The 18,952-nt window shown below is 33.8% G+C and overlaps 1 non-coding gene across 1 annotated transcript; it reads right to left on the reverse strand.

The window, feature by feature from the left end:
- Positions 1 to 4,956: 4,956 nt before the first annotated feature.
- LOC121225768 (small nucleolar RNA R71) lies at positions 4,957 to 5,063 on the reverse strand. Its single transcript, XR_005923648.1, has one exon. It is a non-coding gene; the product is annotated as a small nucleolar RNA R71 (small nucleolar RNA).
- Positions 5,064 to 18,952: the final 13,889 nt, after the last annotated feature.

Consider the following 18,952-nt stretch of genomic DNA (forward strand, 5'->3'; position numbering starts at 1 on the left):
TTTGAAAACAGAGGCTGACAGCAGCAGTGGTGTGGATTGGAAAAATCACAAGAATTCGTAGGAGTGGAATTAAATAGTGAATAAATTATGTAATCGAACCTTGATGAATCTACTTTCATATGAGAGTAACGAAACAATCATATGAACAGTACAGTAAGAGATATTCAGGTTCTTGTGGAATAGGGCCAGAACAGTTTCTGGATTCCCTGTTCCGATTTTGGAAATTCACTATAAATTGACCAGAGATAATTAGGGGTCATACCATATATGTATGGATTCCTCTCTGAGTCTAGTTTCCATAGAAACAAACGGCATCAGTATTGAAGCTCTGTGCAGAGAGATATCCTAGTCGTAATGGGAAAAGGTCAGTGTAGTCGACCCCTGTAACATGGGAGACTTTTACTAATAGACTGTACTAATTGGCCCGACTAAAAATTCTAGAAAAAAATACATAGATGGGGACATGAGTCTAGTTTCAGGGAAAAATCACAAAACTGATTTTCGAGTTGTGAAACTCAAGATATGATTTTTGAAGCAACTAGTACTCAGACTGGGCAGTGTCTGGAAAAATTTTTCAAAGTTTGTTAACATCTCGTGTCCGACTCCAGTGTCGGTCTCGGGTTCGGGGTGTTACAAAGACAATCATTGGAATCAGCTTGGAAGCATGATTTACTTCAAGACTAAGGATCTCCATTCAATTTCTACCGAAGTTTTTTGGTTTCTTTATGTTTTGTTGTTTTCCCAATTTTGAGATGTTTTCCACCATCATTATGAACTAAATTCCCTAAATACCTAGGGAAGATGAAACCTAAGACGAATCTTATTATCTTTTGAATTATATGATAAATACTTGTTCTTATTCTTAATTATGAGTTTTAATCCTTGCTTTAATATTTCAGGACATTAATTCAGGTTTTGATGTGCTTATTCAGTGGAGCAAAAGTCCCTATTTAAGAGTAGATCTTCCATAATTAAGCAGATTTGATTGTAATCCTAGAGATAGGACAACATAAATCTACCGGATTAGAGTCAAATTTAGTAAGAGAATCCATAGATCGAGTTAATGCGATAATAGAGGTTTTAATTAGAAAGATATTTCAATTAATCAACCTAGAGTCAGTTGTTTTTAGTCTCAAGAGAGATATTAACATAAAGTAGGGATTTCTACGGATTAAGTCAAGTGAATAAATCGTCTAGTTCAGAAGTAGTAAGTGAAGTCTAGGTGGATTCTTCCTTGGGTATTGTCTTCTCCATCGGTCTTCCAATAGTATTTTCCCACTTTTATTTCTGTCGTGTTCTTAGTTAATTAAATAGTTAATTTTAGTTTAAAAACACCCCTTTAATTCTTAGGCTAGATAATAAAAAGATAGTAATTACTAGTATTTTTAGTCCTTGTGGATACGATATTTTTAGTTAGTTTAGCGACCATCAAGTTTTTGGCGCTGTAATAACCTAAATTCGCCCGACCCATAAAGTAAATAAATATAAATATAAAAACAAAAATAAAAAAGAAATAAAAGTCCTTTTACAAGTCCAAATTGATAGCCTATATACATAGCCCAAACTGAGCATTGTCTATGGCCCATTTACAAGAGATACCGGTAGCCCACATACACTCCAAAACTCTTAACCCAAGACCCAATTAGCCTATTACCCTGTTACACCCATAACCCAGCTAAACACTAACCCAAAACCCAATTAACCTAAACTACCCACTAGCCCGTTTACACCCTCAACCCAAAACACATACGGCCCAAGTGGCCCAACTCGTTAACAGAAGATAGAAAGGCCTAGGGTTTCAGAAACCCTAGGCGTTGCAAGCATCTCAACAGACACGGCTCTTCGCCTCACCCCGTGACTCTGACCTCGAATTGCGTGGTAGTCAACGCGTAAATCAACGCCAGCGCACTCCTCGCTGTGAGATCCTCGTTGATACCTGCAAAAGAAGGAAAGAACTACGACAGAAAAGAGGCAGACAAGGAAAGAAATCGAAAGATTCTTTCCTAAAAATGCAACCGGGGGTTATAAAACCCCTCTTTTTTAATTTGTATACACGTTTTTACACAGAGATTCAATAAAAACAGAATACATTTTACACTAAAAGAAACCAACAGTCGACTGGAGAGTACAGAGGTGAGTATTTTATTCTTTTTTTTCTCTAAATACATACTGATAATAAAAAATAAAATAAAAGAAACATATCGATTTAATCTACGTTGGAAAAGGAAACTTTCCAGTTTCCAACCGTCGTAAGTGGCGGCGTTGGTGGGGGCGCGTGAGAGCATGCAAGCTTCAGACGGAGTCTCGATAGAACTCCGAGGACATCTCCCCCAACCCTCTCAGAGTGTTTCTTTCTTTTTTTTAAAACAAGGTTTCAAAATGATTTCAGGCTTAATATTTGGCTTATATAGCCTTACTAAAACGGTGTCGTTTTGGCTTAACTCAATAAGCACAAAACGACGTCGTTTCGAGGCTTAGGATCCGCGTGTTGACCCGATTACCCGAGGAGGATCCGTGTGTTTTCGTAAAATGGGATAATTTCCCAATTGGTCCTTCCATGTTCTCTGTATTTGCAATTTCATTTTATTTTATTATAATTTGGCCCTAAATTTTGATTTTATTTCAATTTAGTCCCAACAGCTCCTTTGAGGCCTATTCTGGGAACGATGTCGTTTCAGGGATAAGGGCTAATTTCCCAATGAGTCCCTCAACTTTTAACGCGCGTTCCAGAAGGCCCAAAATTCATTTTTTTATTTTTAAATTAGCCCTAAAGTTTCGATCATTGCTAATTTTAATCATTTTTTTAAATTTATTTATTTTAAATATTATTTGTTATTTATTTATACATATAAAAATTTATTTATTTGTATATTATTTTTGTTATTTTCAAGTATATTTATATATTATATTATTTATTAATATATTATTTTATATTTTTATATTATTATATATATTATATTATCTTATGTTTTAATATACATTATATATTATATTATTTTATATTTTATCATATATTTATATCTTATTACATATTATCATGTATAATTTTAAAATTTTATAAATTATTATTAAACATTATGTTTTTATATATATTATTATTAAATATTTAAAATTCATTTATCATTACATTATTTTATTCTTTTATATTTTATATGTTATTTTATTATATATATTTATATTATTAGTATATTATTACACTATTATGAAGTTTATAAATTATTATTAAGCATTATATTTATGTGTATTAAACATGTAGTATGTATGTTATTATAAAATTCTATATATATTATACATCGTTTTTAGTATGTATTAAGCACTTTAAAATTTCCCTTTATTATTCATTGTGATTAATATGTGATTCTTCCTAAGTTTTTTTTTTATATATATATGTTCATATGTTATTAATATATTTGTGTTAATTGTTTAAATATGTAAATTCATTACACGAGTTATTTGTTATCATTGATTTTATATGTTTGCATGAAAATTATTTATTTATGGAAGTCTTATTTACGTGAAGTATGATTATTTATCTTATCCTCATTGTTTACTATGTTGTATTCTTGCATAAAATATTAATGTATAAAGATTTATGATTATAAAATATTAATGTATGTTGTGATGTTAGCTTTTAGGTTATATTTGCATTAAAGCGTATATGATTTTTATTATTTTTGATATCTTGTAACCTGCTAAATGCATCACTGTTTTAAAGAAATTTATACCCAAAAGGATTTTTTCTTTGAAGTAATACTTTTCGTATTTAGGAATTCGAGAAATAGTGCTCTAACATGCTGGGTTGCGATTTCCCGTTTGTCTAAATGCCTAAAGTATCCTTCTAAATAATTTTTCTAAATTACGAGGTGATTTCAGTACAAAAGTTGAGAATATCGTGTCCTATCATGATAGATGTGATGTTCGTGTTCTTTTGGAACAAAGGATTCTCGATTTTTAAACTCAAACTGTTCTGATTTTAAAAAGGGATCTTATCTTGAATTATTTCAAACTTTGACAGTAAGACAGAAAACAATTCAATTTGGTACCAATTTTGGGCGTTGTGAGGGTGCTAACCCTTCCTTACACGTAACCTACTCCCGAACCCGTTTTCCAATTTTACGTAGACCAAAATATTTTATGAGGTGATCCAATTACACCTAAAAAGGTTGGTGGCGACTCCCGTTTTCAAAATACCCTTTGCCTTTTTTTAAAAAAAAAAGAGGTTTCGACAGGCGTCGTTGCCGGGGACTAAGATATTAGGAACACTTGAATTTTATTACTTTAGCCATTTTTTCTTATTGCAAATTACTTTTTATTTTAATTTAATTTTTACTTCTCTTCGAATCTCCCTGTTATTTGCATCTGGCAGGAATCTCTAGTTTATGACTAGAAGGAACTCATCAGGACCATTGCTATTTGACAATGAGATAGAAAGCACAGCTCACAGAAATCAAAGAGAAATAAGGTGAAGCCTGCAGTATATAGAGGAAGAGCAAGTGGATGTGACTGATATACCCAAAGAGATCGCAGACAATCTAAAAAATCAACTACCTCCGGTAGTTGTTGTAAATCCAGTAAATTAGAATCCTGTTCCTCGTACTATGTATGATTATGCTAAGCCTACTTTAACAGGAACTAAATCGAGTATTGTTAGACCTGCTGTTTCTGTAAATAATTTGAATTGAAACCTAACACGATTCAAATGATACAACAGTTTGTTCAGTTTGATGGTTTGTAGGACGAGGATCCAAACACTCATTTAGCAAATTTTTTGGAATTTTGTGACACCTTTAAGATAAATGGCGTTTCTGATGATGGCATTCACCTTCGGTTGTTTCCTTTTTCATTACAGAATAAGGCTAAATATTGGTTGAACTCGTTACCACGAGGGTCAATCACTACTTGGGAACGAATGACTGAAAAAATTTTCTTAAATACTTTTCGTCGGCTAAAACGGCTAAATTGAGGAATGATATCTCTTCTTTTGTACAGATGAATTTAGAAACACTTTATAATGCATGGAAGAGATACAAGGATTTATTGAGAAGGTGCACTTACCATGGATTACCTTTATGGTTACAGGTTCAGACCTTCTACAATGGTGTGAACCCCTCAACAAGGCAACTGATTGATGCAGCCGCCGGTGAAACCTTGAACAAAAAGACACTTGAAGAGGCTTACGAATTGATTAAAGAGATGTCACTAAACAACTACCAGTGGCAAGTCATGAGAACAAAGCCGAAAAAAGCAGTTGGTGTTTTCAACCTCGGCGCAGTCACTATGCTATCTAACCGGTAGTACTATTGAATAAAAGATTGATGGCTTGTATGATTCTACTCGGGTACATCCAATGATGAGGTGTGATTCAAACAGAGGAGGGATGCACAACACAGACTATCCATCCTTCAACCCCAGCAATGAGGGAGAACAAGTCCACTATATGGGTAACAATTCTAGACCTTAGAATAACCCTTATAGTAACACTTACAATGCAGGTTGGAGGAACCATTCCAATTTTTCGTGGGGTGGTCAAGGGAATCAAAGGCCACAACACCCTCCAGGTTTTCAACAACCATCGTACCAACAGGAGAAAAATTCGAATTTTGATGAAATGCTTACAAAATTTATTTCGGTGACAAAAACTCATTTTCAAAATATCGAGACAGCACTTAAAAATCAGCAAGCGTCGACTCAAGGGCTCGAAATTCAAATAGGTCAGCTTGCTAAGTTGATCTCTGAATACCGCAAGGTGGCTTGCGCAGTAATACAGAAACTAACCCAAGGAAGCAACTCCATGACATCACTGTGCATGACAAAAAAGGGTTAACTGAATCTAAATCTGAAACGAGGTAAGAAGTTGTTGTAAGCAATGGTAAGGTTGAGGTGATTTATGGTACACAAAAGCCAGTAAGCAAAGAATATAGACCTCGTGTGCCATACCCCAATGCGACAAGGAAAGACCACACAGACGAACAATTCAGTAAATTTCTAAAACTACTTAAAAAATTACATATTAACTTACCATTTATTGAAACTCTTTCACAGATGTCAAACGCGGTTAAATTCTTAAAGGAGCTTTTAGCAAACAAACGGTAGTTAGATGAGTCATCGCATGTGGAGTTAAATGCAGTTTGCTCAGCTATTTTTCAAAACAAGCTACCCAACAAACTGAAAGATTCAGGGAGTTTTACGATTCCTTGTCTAATTGGTAGTTTGAATGTTAATAATGATTTAGCTGATTTAGGGGCAAGTATTAATGTCATGCCCTACAAGATGTTTAAGCAGCTAAGACTAGGGAAACCCAAACAAACTAGGATGAGCATACAACTAGTTGATAAAACTATTAGATTTCCTAGGGGAATCTTTGAAGATGTGCTTGTTAAAATGACAAATTCTTATTTCGAGTCGATTTCGTTGTCTTAGACATGGATGAAGACAGTGACGCACCCTTAATTTTAGGCAGACCCTTTTTAGCAACTGCTAGATCTATCATTGATGTTGGACCAGGTGAACTCACACTTCGGGTAGGTGATAACATGATTAAAATCCAAGCTCGTGATTCTGACAGAAAGACTAGTGATCGAGATGATTACACAAGTTCTTTTAATGTGAGAAACCTTGTTGTTCAACCCTCTTTGCAGGAAAAACCTGTGAGAAGTACAACTGAGTCACGTTCCAATCCATGTAATGATAAGACTATCCATGAAGAGCGAAGGCTACAGATCAAGGAACTAGATGAATGACGAACACAGGTTAAGGAGAAATCGAGAATATACGATGAATCAAGGCAGTGCCATGACAAACTTAAAAGTGAATCGAATCAACTTAAGGTTGGAAACAAAATACTATTAGATGAAGCAGGCCCTCGTGTTGCCACTTCTAAACCTAATGGAGCAGTACCTTTTGCGGTACTCAACGTTTTCCCATATGGTACAGTCGAGGTAACTTATTCCAAATTTGGCACTTTTAAGGTAAATAGTACTCGTCGAAAACCTTATTTTGATAAGATTGATAGTAGGAATGAGGAGTTTCAACTCCTCAAACCACCATGACCATGCATATATGAGGTGAGTTGAACTTAGACTTTAAATAAGCGCTCCTCGGGAGGCAGCTCGAGCACTAACACCACTAACCAATTTTATTTTATCTATTTTTCATTTTTTATGCAAGTATAGTGACCCACATGGCCTGGACACACAGGCATGTCCTTGGCCGTGTGGAAATAGGGCTAAAGTTTCCCACAAATTGACATGCACATGGCCTGCGATAAATCCACACGGCCGTGCGACATGGTCGTGTGAATACACGACCTGGACACACTGGAGTGGGAAGTATATGGCCTGGACACACGAGCGTGTCCTATGCTATGTGAAATCTGGAGCTTAATTTTTTGAATTTTAACAAGTTAAAGAGTTACACGGGCAAGGCCCACGGCCGTGCGTGAGACATGGTCGATCCACAAGGGCGTGTGGTAGGTTACACGGGTGTGGGAGAAGCGAAAAACATAGAGCATAGCTAGGCGACATAACCGTGTGATGAAAGGTCATCCAATTTTCGCGATAAACACAGGCTAGACGCGAAGCACATGGGCGTGTGGGATACAACACGGGCGTGGGAGAAGAGAACAACGTAGCACACGGCTGTGCGATACGGCTGTGTGAACCACACGGCTTGGACACACGGACGTGTCGTAGGCTGTGTGACGAGTGGGCTATTAATTCCTCGATGAACATGAGCTAGAAGTTGAGCCACACGGGCATGTGACACCGCCGTGTGGCCCAACACGGACCGTTACATGACCGTGGCCCTTTTAACCCCAAACCCTAAAGTTTTATTTTATTTTTGTCTTCTTCTTTAATTTTGCCCCACCCAGCTGCCGATCACCTCTTCTCTGGCCACCGACAGCACCAACACACCTTTTCCCTCTTTGCTTTCCCTTCTCTTCCCTCTTGCCGCCTGAATCCCCCTCTTCTCCCATCAAATCTCCATATTTTCTTCATTTCCTTCTATTTTCCCTTATCCCCGTTCCTTCATCGCCCTCATCCTCCTTCCCTTCCATAACCAATAGCCTCGATTCCCATTCTATCGCACGGCCCCTCCGCTTCAACCACCGTGTTCCATCAATTCTCCGAGCTCCAATCACCACCATTGGTTCCTCTTTTATTTATTTTATTTATTTTCTTTATTCCTTTTATTTTATTTTACTTTATTGTAGTTTAATTCTTTTATTTGAATTCTTGAAATTTCTTATTGATTACTTTTCTTACTTTAGTCTCATGGTTCTTACTTGTATTATTATTTTATTTTAGGGACAGTATTAGGTTATGCTTAATTCATTATTTTGTCATGATGCTTCTTGCTATGTGTTCTCTTCATTTGTAATTTTTATTACTCTGATGGTCTTATAGATTGGTTATTTCTTTATCATTTACATCTTTCATATGTATATTAATTTGTCCCTGTTAGTTCAGCATACTAGTTTTTCTGCCGTCGCGGTTGATTAGTTTAGTAAGATGATTACTTTGTTGTTAGTTCTTGCCTGTTGGGTATTAGGGCATCTAGGAATAGATTTTACATCTCACCCATGTTAATTTTATCACACTAAAGTCCTTCAAGTTAAATTCCTACCTTATTCACATGTTTGCTTCTACACTTCTCCATGTGTTTGATTGGTGATGTTTTTGTTCCTATTGGAATATTTTATTTTTAGCTTTACCATGACAAACACTCATGGCAAGTCCAAGGTCGCTGTCCCTGCCTTGAAAAAGAAGAAAGGTCCTAGCGCGACCTCTTCGAACGCCTTTACCGAGGTTCATCATCCTTACCTCCGATTCTCTGCGGACCCACCTGAGGACTTATTACAGCTCCTGCGCATGCGACCACTAGGTTTGGGCCGATGCATTGACTGGGCCACATTGGAGCAAGTCGGACTAGCTGATGACGTTTGCACTTTCATTACTACGGCACCATGAGACCGAATCTTTGATATCTTTGAGCCCACATATATGGAGCTTACTTTGGATTTTTGCTCGACATTCTACCTTCAGCGCGTGATGTTATCGCACGACGAGAACGGTACCATTACATTTCGACTGGGTAACTTGGTGCGACATATGAGTATCCCTGAGTTTGGCGTAGCTTTGGGCATCTACATAGATGAGTTTATGGGTGCCGATAACTTTTTTCACCTCCACCATCACATCTATTATTCACTTTCATACTGTTGGATCGATCTCACAGCCAGTCAGATCCCTTATGATGCGAGTTGCTCGAAGGCGACATCTCTTTCTCTGGCTCTACGATACATCCACACCTTATTAGCTCACACTTTGACTGGCAGGAAAGAGAGTACAGGAGTTGTAAGCACTATTGACGTGTACTATCTTTGGAGCATGATGACTAGCCACATATTCGACTTAGCCTATTTCATTGCTCTCGCCTTTCGCCATCAGACAGATCACCACAATAAGGGTCCTATCTGCCTTGGCCCCTACGTGACTCGCCTCGCTCGACACTTCGGTCTCTTCGACACACCAGAGATGTCATCGACACTCAAACTAGTAGGCCGGATGTCTCCTCAAGGAATTTCTAGTATGATCCACATGAGGATGATCGAGTGACGCCATGGATTCGATCCACCTTAGTATCGGTTAGCTCGTTCTAATGGTCAGGATGATCCAGAGTACATTACTGAAAATGTTCCTCCCCTTTATGAGGACCCACCTCCACCACCATCACAGAGTTACCGCCCCACTACTACCACTTTGACAGATATATCCGAGCGACTCACTCACTTTGAGTACTAGTGTTTTGAGCGGTTCGACAGTATCGATGCCACTCTTCGACAGATTTGCCACCACCTTCACATCTCTTCTTCGGCACCGTTAACCCACGACGCATTCGATAATGAGGACCTTGGAGTCCATTTATTTATTTATTATTGCCAGGTTGTTTCCCTGAATTAAGGTATTCTTGAAGTTTTGAATTTACAGGATTGACATCAAATACCCATAATTTTCGTGAGATTTTAAGCCTTTTAGAGCATATATCTTTCTTGCTCACTATTTTATTAGTTATGAGTGTGTCAACATTGATTTGTTATTCTAGAACTTGCTTCGATTATGCATGTCAAGACCATACCTTTGATTTGATATACTGAGATGGTAAAGGCGCTTAGGTTTTAACCCACTTACCCCATAAAAAGCCTACCCACATAATTAACCCTTAGTGAACCCCTTTGAGCCTTAACCATTGTTTCTTGATTTTCCCCTTAATATTAACCCACAACTTAACCATTTTTTATTCGTTAAGAATTTCTCCCTTTTTATTGACTCCCTTTGATTTGATTAGTTACCTAACTATGTTCGTGAATTTCAATTGCTGAATTATTTCTTATTATGTACTTTCCATTATTGTATTTGTTCTTATTCTTTAAAAAAACGTATATTTATATTCATATAATTAAGTATTGTTATAAAGAGCTTGGATAAGTCAAAGTTATTATATTGAGAAAAAGCTCACTTCATTAGTTTTGGATAGTTTTAATTGTGGCACTTGTTTATAATTCAGTAATTAGCTTTATTTTTCTAAGTTTGGTAATTTATTAAATTAAGCTTGATTCTAACCCTATTTTTTAGCCTTTATCCACACCTTTAACCCAAGCCCCATTACAACCCTGTTAAAGACCTTTTGATTTGTGTATCATCTCATTTATAGTGGTGGAGATTTGATTTCCATGCAAGTCTATGGTAATAAAATTTCATGTTTGACTAATGAGTGCTTTATTGTTGAACCTTAAACACTTTGAGTGATTTGAGTGAATCTGTAGTGAGGATGTCAACTCTTGTCAATTTGGAATTAAAAGTAATTATTTAGATAAAGGGAAATACCTATGATTTTATGATTAAAATGCTCAACTTGGACTGTTTGAGACTTTGATTTTCTTTTTGTTGAACCCTCAATGTATGATTATTTGTGGATTATTTTGAAACATTATTTGATAAGAATTATAAGTTGATAAGAATTAATATTAATTGTAAGTTGAGGATTTTGCTTGAGGACAAGCAAATGCTTAAGTGTGGGGATATTTGATAAACCTCAAAAGTAACATATTTCTATCCCATACTTGGCATATTTATGGATAATTTATCATAAGATTTAGTGAATTTGATGCTCCTAATCTTTCAATTTCATGTTTCATATCTAGATGAGCATAGGAAAGCGAAAAGTACAAGAAAAAGGCAAAAAATGGACAAAATAGGTTTATTTTAGTACTACACACGGCCTAGACAAGTCGCCACGGGTAATCCACACACCCGTGTGAGACACACGGGTAGGCCACATACCTGTGTGTCATGGATGTGTTAATTTAAAACCATGTCAGAATTACATATGGCCTGAGTACCATCACACGGGCGTGTCACACGGTCGTGTCCCTGCCGAGACCTATTTTAATTCTACTCGGAAAAGGCTAATCTTGGCCTATTTTGGGCATTCCAAAGTCTATTTAAACACACGAGAAGAGGATCAAAGGGGGGACAGGCATATAGAAGGTAGAAAATACTCGAAGACAGCCATTGGAATCAGATCGAAAGCAGGATTTACTTCAAGACTGAAGATCTCCATTCAATTTCTACCGAAGTTTTTGGGTCTCTTTATGTTTTGTTATTTTCCCAATTTTGAGATGTTTTCCACCATCATTATGGACTAAATTCCCTAAATACCTAAGGAAGATGAAACCTAAGATGAATCTTATTATCTTCTGAATTATATGATAAATACTTTTTTTATTCTTAATTATGAGTTTTAATCCTTGCTTTAATATTTCAAGATATTAATTCAGGTTTTGATGTACTTATTCAGCGGAGCAAAAGTCCCTGTTTAAGAGTAGATCTTTCATAATTAAGCAAATTTGATTGTAATCCTAGAGATAGGACGACATAAATCTGCCGGATTAGAGTCAAATCTAATAAGGGAATCCATAGATCGAGTTAATGCGACAATAGGAGTTTTAATTAGAAAGAGATTTCAATTAATCAACCTAGAGTCAGTTATTTTTAGTCTCGAGAGAGATATTAACATAAAGTAGGGATTTCTACGGATTAAGTCAAGTGAATAAATCGTCTAGTTCAGAAGTAGTAAGTGAAGTCTAGGTGGATTCTTCCTTGGGTATTGTCTTCTCCATCGGTCTTCCAAAAGTACTTTCCAACTTTTATTTCTATCGTGTTCTTAGTTAATTAAATAGTTAATTTTAGTTTAAAAACACCCCTTTAATTCTTAGGCTAGATAATAAAAAGATACTAATTACTAGTACTTTTAGTCCTTGTGGATACGATATTTTAGATCTCACCATAACTATACTACTGTTCGATAGGTGCGCTTGCCTTAGTTGAAATTTTTAGTTAGTTTAGCGACCATCACAGAGTGATTAGACAAGGTTTTTGTTACAATTGTGATGAACCATACTCATTCAAACAACAATGCAAAAAAACTTGTTTTGGTTGGAGATAAAAGATCTCGAGGATTTTGCTAAGATTCAGAGGAGTTTCAATCTCAAGCTTGCAGACAAGCTCTTTTTCCAGAAGGAGAGTAGTGTTACATGTCAATCAATTATTATATTAGTTTATTATTTTCTTAGGAGATTTTATTTATGAGTATTTTAGAGAGATATTAAAAATCTTTCTTAATATAAAATATTTATTTTCGTTTCCATAGCTTAATGTCATTTATTCAAATAAGTAAGCCTATATAACCTCTATTTCAAAGGCCTGTTGGTAGCACTAAAAAATTAAGTCAAATTAAACCAATTTTTACAAGATTTGATATTCTCTTTAACGAGTCTTATGGTCTGGAATTCCCTTTGACGAGTTCCATTTTTTTAACATAGGTCATTCGCATGGAAAGGGTAAAAGGTAAGGAAAGAAGACAGACAAATTGCCTATGAATCGTCTGGTGACAAGATCTATAAACCCCTAACCCGTATCCATCGCCGGAACAGAGTTCCAGAGCATTGCCAGAACTTTCAGAACATTTATAGATAATTTACAACAATTACTATTCACTTTTTGAAATTATTCGTTGCGCCCCTCAAATGGACCCTCGAAGCCCAATATGAGCATTGGAATCGAGTCGAAACTTAATCGGAAACTCTAAAAATTTTTCATAGATTTTCAAAAATTTTCTAAGTTTCAGGGCTCACACGCCTATGTGGTCCAAGGGACACGCTCGTGTGACCCTACAACACGCCTATGCAGCATGCCGTGTTCGACCCCGTGTAACTCTTTGACTTGTACCATACAGTCGACCACACACCTGTGTGCTAGGCCATGTGGTTAAATAAATTCTTCGAAATTAGGTGCAAGTTTCACACGGCCAAGACATACGCCCGTGTCCTAGGCCGTGTAGCACACACGGCTAAGACACACGCTCATGTCTCTGCCCGTGTGCTCAATTCTGAGCATTCTATTTCTCAAATTTAAGGTGCAGAGGACACACGGCCTAACCACACACCTATGTACCAGGCCGTGTGTTACACACGTCTAGAAACACGCCCATGTGTCTACCCATGTGGACAAAATGAAGCCATTTCAAGCTTCATTTCTCACCCAAAATCACACCAATAACTTGCACTTAAACTCACATCCAAATACCAACCTTTTCAAGCATTCAAATTAAGCAAACTCTATCATTCAACATGGCATATCATTACATAGATACATGTTTATAATCTTAGCTTGGTATATTCCATATGTTAGACATAATTTTATCAACTACTTAACATGCATGTAGCTACCATAGTATGACATTACAAATATATATATCAAAAAAACCATTACTAATCATTCCAATAGCTAGATTACAAACCACATATTTAAGCCATCTCTGGCCAAGTTAGTCTATACATGCCATTATACCAAAATGATTTTACTATATATACCCAAAATAAGCTAGTGGATAGTGTGACGATGCTCCAATGATCTCCAACCTTTGTGAGCTTCCGAGCACTATAAAACAGGGAAAATAAGATCTAGTAAGCATTACATGCTTAGTAAGTTCATATAACGGAAACTAAACTTACCAATCCCGTTTATTAAATCTAAGCATACAATATCATGTTTTCCATCAACTTGGCAAAATTGCCTAAACACATGCATTCAATCAAACATGTTAGTCACAAAATTTTCATATACATCAAGTAAACATGGATGACCTCATCATACAATTTTCCTTCAAGACATTATTCATTTCATTCCATAATTCTCTTATCATGCCAATTGTTGTGTCCATTGAATCATTGACATTCCGATGGATACTCAAGTAGTAACTCAAGGTGTACAATTCAATAACTTGTCAATTCTTATCCAAGAGTACCCATTAAGGCATTTAATCAAAGAACACATTCTCGAGCCACATATCGTATTACAGGATTACCAGTCCAGGCTAAATCCTTTATGTAACGTATGCTCAGAAGAGCTCAATTAGGATTACCAGTCTAGGCTAAATCCTAATTGTAACATATGCTCAAGAGGGATTATATCAGGATTACCCGTCCGGGCTAAATCATTTCTATAATGAGATCAATTGGATTACTCGTCCGAGCTAAATCCCGTCAGCAACAAATGCAGTACCTCATTTTATAAGTCAATCACATTTATCCATCGAAATTCAATATTCAAACGAGATTTTACCCTTTTTCTAACATTTCCAAACATGTAATCATTTCACACATTTATAATATTCACATAAATGTAAATCACATAAATATAAATCATATTGCATACAATCATAACATTCAAGTTAACATATTTACATGCTCGATTATGTTACACGAACTTACCTTGACACTTGTTCGCGTAAATAATCTACTAATCCGAAGCCTTTCCTTTTTGTCGATCTAACCTCAAATTTGTGTTGTCCAGATCTATATAAATAAATTTAATCGTCAATTTCACACATTTCATATTCATTTGGACTCTTTTTACATCCTAGGCAAAATTACCATTTTGCCCCCAACTTTTCCATAAATTCCAATTTCCTCCCTAGGCTCGGAAAATGAAATTTATTCAATTTACTCCCTATTCCAAGCCTAACCAAAATTTCAACATAAAATTTACAGCACATATTTTTTATAAATTTTATAATTTTTCATCAATTTTCACAACTTTACATTTTAGTCCCTAAATCATATTTTCATCAAAAATCACTTTGTAAAAGTTGTTTATCTATCAACAACCTTTTATTTTCCACCATAAATTTTAAATTTTCAGCATATTCATCCATGACCTAATTTCCATACCTTGATAACTTTTCAAATTGATCCTCCAAATAGATAGATTAAGCTATCCCAGTTTCAAAAATATCAAAATTACTAAAAACGGGACAAGAAAACTTACCAATTAAGCCATGAAAGTTTCTTCTCTCTCTCCTAGGGTTTTCGTATAATTTTGGGGAAGATGATGATATAAAACAAGATGATAATTCTTTCATCATCTTTTAATTAATTAAATTATTTCAATTTCCAATTTAGTCCTTGCCCTTTTTCTAAATTTCCATGGATGAGTCACTAAAATATCTACATACTTTTTTAATGGTCTAATTACCATATAAGGACCTCAATTTTTAAATTCCATAGCTATTTAATCCTTTTAGCTACTAAAATTCAACTTTTTCATTTTATGCAATTTAGTCCATCTCGTAATTAAGTACTTAATCGATAAAATTTTATTATCATAATTTTCACATGACATTTCTAACATATTACCGACCACGTAATAAAATAAAAATAAATTTTATTTTCGGATCAGATATGTGGTCCCAAAACCACTGTTCCGATTTCACTAAAATTGGGCTATGACAAGATCCATCAATCGGAACCGTTACATGTTGATTAGCTTATTTACTTGATATTCTGATATTGTGAATTATCAATTTTTTAACATCACTGAGTTTCATTACTTAGTGTACGGTTTTGTTTGTTACCATGCACAAGCTTAGATGTACCTTTGGAAGTTGATTCATTAGTTTCCAGCAACCAAAAACTTTAGTACTCAGTTTTATTGTTAAATCCATTATGCCTCTTTAGATTTAGTGGAATAAACAACATGTACCTAAGTCATAAGGATTTTTCTTACATGCTTTATATATGGGTTTGAATAATTAGATGTTGTGATCATTTGACATAGATGTTAGTTACATATTTTTTAACTTATAGCAATTTCATAAACAAAATTTGATTTTTGGTTTGAGTGGACTTATATGTGCTTTAATATTACCAATTACTTGTCTATCTATATTTTGATATAGTGAATTAGATTCCTTGATCTTTTGTGTTTTTAATTTGTTTTTATGTTAAAAATTGTATATTGGTTGGGATCCATAGTGAATAGGTTTAGGCACTCGCGTCGCCCCATTGAACAAACTTTCTATTGGAGTAGAAAGTGTCTATCAACGCTTGGTGGAGTGGAGCGGAAAGTTTTTTGCTAGCACTCATTGGAGGCAAAAAAATCTTTTGTTGGAACTGAAAACTGTTAGTACAAAATTTTTGGTGAGGAAAATCTCAAACACACGAACGAAACACGAACATTAACTTGAACAGAAAACGAGGAAATAGGACAAGGCTCTAAGGCGGGGGTATCAAGCCACTATCTTTAAGGTTCAATTTACCCCCAAATATACTCAGTGTGCAAATGAGTTTCAAGCAAATGAACCTCGAGGATACAATGAAGCCCGATGATTATTTGTGTTTTGCACTGAAGAAAATACTCCACTAAGCATTGAGCAATCTACAACAAGAAAATCAATTTCTATAAAGAATTTCTACAGTAACTCTTTATAGAACAATCTAGTAATATTAGATGGAGGAAAGATAAAAAAAAATTAGAACTTGTTGGTATGATTTTCAAATGAAATCTCATTCCTATTTATAAAAATTTTCATGTCTCTTCATAGAGACATCTTTCAATAGGTGTCTTTTCTGAATTATAATATGTTTAAAAGAAGAGACATAAGGAGTCATCTAATATCTCTTGATTAAACATAACTATTCAAATAATATTGTTTGGATAGTTATAATTCTTTGTCAATAACCAAAAAGATATAACTTTTGAATAATTACACCATTTCATTTATAGTTATTGGAAAACTACAAATATTATTGAAAATGTTCCAACAAAAATTTTCATAATGGCATATATCAAGTTATCCTTTCTCCATGCTATGTCAAACTTATATTAGATAAAAAAAAAACACTCGAAAATGAGTCCAATTTAGCACTAATAATTTATAATTTATTAAAAACATAAATAAAATAAAATTCTTAAAATCCTACTAGAATAAAAGAGTAATAACCCTAAGATATTAAAGTTATTGAGGTCTTATTCATGCTTATAACATATCATTTGATCAATATTCATATGCCACACTTGTTTATTTTAGTTTAGGTGTTAAGCCTTTGTTCTGTTTCAGTTACTCTTACAACGGATATGACATTGTGTATCCAAATTTATCGATTGAGTCGAGTGTAAGGTGTTACAAAATACATTAAAAATTATCAAAAATTACTTTCTTTCCCTAATACATTAAAAATTATCAAAAATTACTTTCTTTCCCTTCAATTTTTAAATTTTGAACAACTCTTTTTCATAATTCTTGTCACTTCTTTTTTTTTTTACATTCTTTGGATTTTTAATATATATTTTTATTTATTTTTCAATTTTTTTAAAAAATTAAAATTTTTAGAAAAAAATTTAAAAAGTTTTATTATAAATTTGAAAACATTTATATTTTTAAAATTTTATCTATTTTTCTTTTACTTTCTTTTGTTTTAATTAAAATTTTAAGAGTTTTATTATTTTAACAAATTTTGGAATTTTTATTGAAAATTAGGAAAAAAAATTTAGATACTTTTTTTGTTTGAAAATTTGAAACTTTTTTAAATAAATTTTCATTATCAGACTTTTGTTATTTATAATCCTTGATTCTAATTTTAATTATTCAAATTTGTATTTATAATTGTATTTATAACTTTAAAAACCATAAAATTTCAACTTACATTTAATTTTCCATAATTAAAAGAAAAAATAAATTCAATTCTTTTTATATCAAGTAAATATAATTATTTAATTCTTTTTCACATTAAATAAATATAATTATTTTGTATACAATAAATAAACATAAAATTATACCGCAGTGTTAATCATACTAATTATTTGTAAAAATTAAGTAAAAAAAAATTATATATGCAATTATAACCAATAAATTGAAGCACAAGCACAATACAAATTTGATCAGAACTAGTGTAATTTTGAAATTTATCATTTTTTTAAAATTTTACATTTATTTCATCTAGAATCTTTCCACTTAGTTTTGCATTCGATTAATTATTTTTTAGGCTAAACTATAAAGTAAATATTTTAAAGGTTAAAATATTTCCAAAGTACTTGTCATTGATTTAAGCATTGTACTTTTATTTTTAGGAAGTTAAGTTTTTCTATTTTTCGTATTTAAAAATTCAAGTCCAATTATTAACACTATTAAAATTCTTCTATTAAATATTTTAGTGTGATATTTTGAAATTAAAAAAAAAACTCACTTGGTAACAATGTAAAAAAAAATTGTAATCATTTATGAGTTTAATAGAAAATTTAACGATGTTTACAGTTCATAGAAATACATTAAATAAAGCATCCAAAATGTCAAAATTTAAAATATAAAGATTAAATCTCAAATTTGAGCAAAATACAATAACTGAAAATTCAACATTGCTGTAATTGGCGTGTAGCGTGAGAGAAATGTTATAATGTGCAACTAACAAAAGAGGTAATTATCAAAGCCCAAGCACAGGTCACAGATATTTGACAATTTGTTTATTCAAATTTATGAAAGCTAATTAGTTTGTTTGCTTATAGTGCAGCTAAAGAATACAAAGACATTCTCAAGAAAAAGATGTCAATATATA

Source organism: Gossypium hirsutum, chromosome A03 (assembly GCF_007990345.1).
Source record: "Gossypium hirsutum isolate 1008001.06 chromosome A03, Gossypium_hirsutum_v2.1, whole genome shotgun sequence".
In the NCBI taxonomy this organism is placed as follows: domain Eukaryota; kingdom Viridiplantae; phylum Streptophyta; class Magnoliopsida; order Malvales; family Malvaceae; genus Gossypium; species Gossypium hirsutum.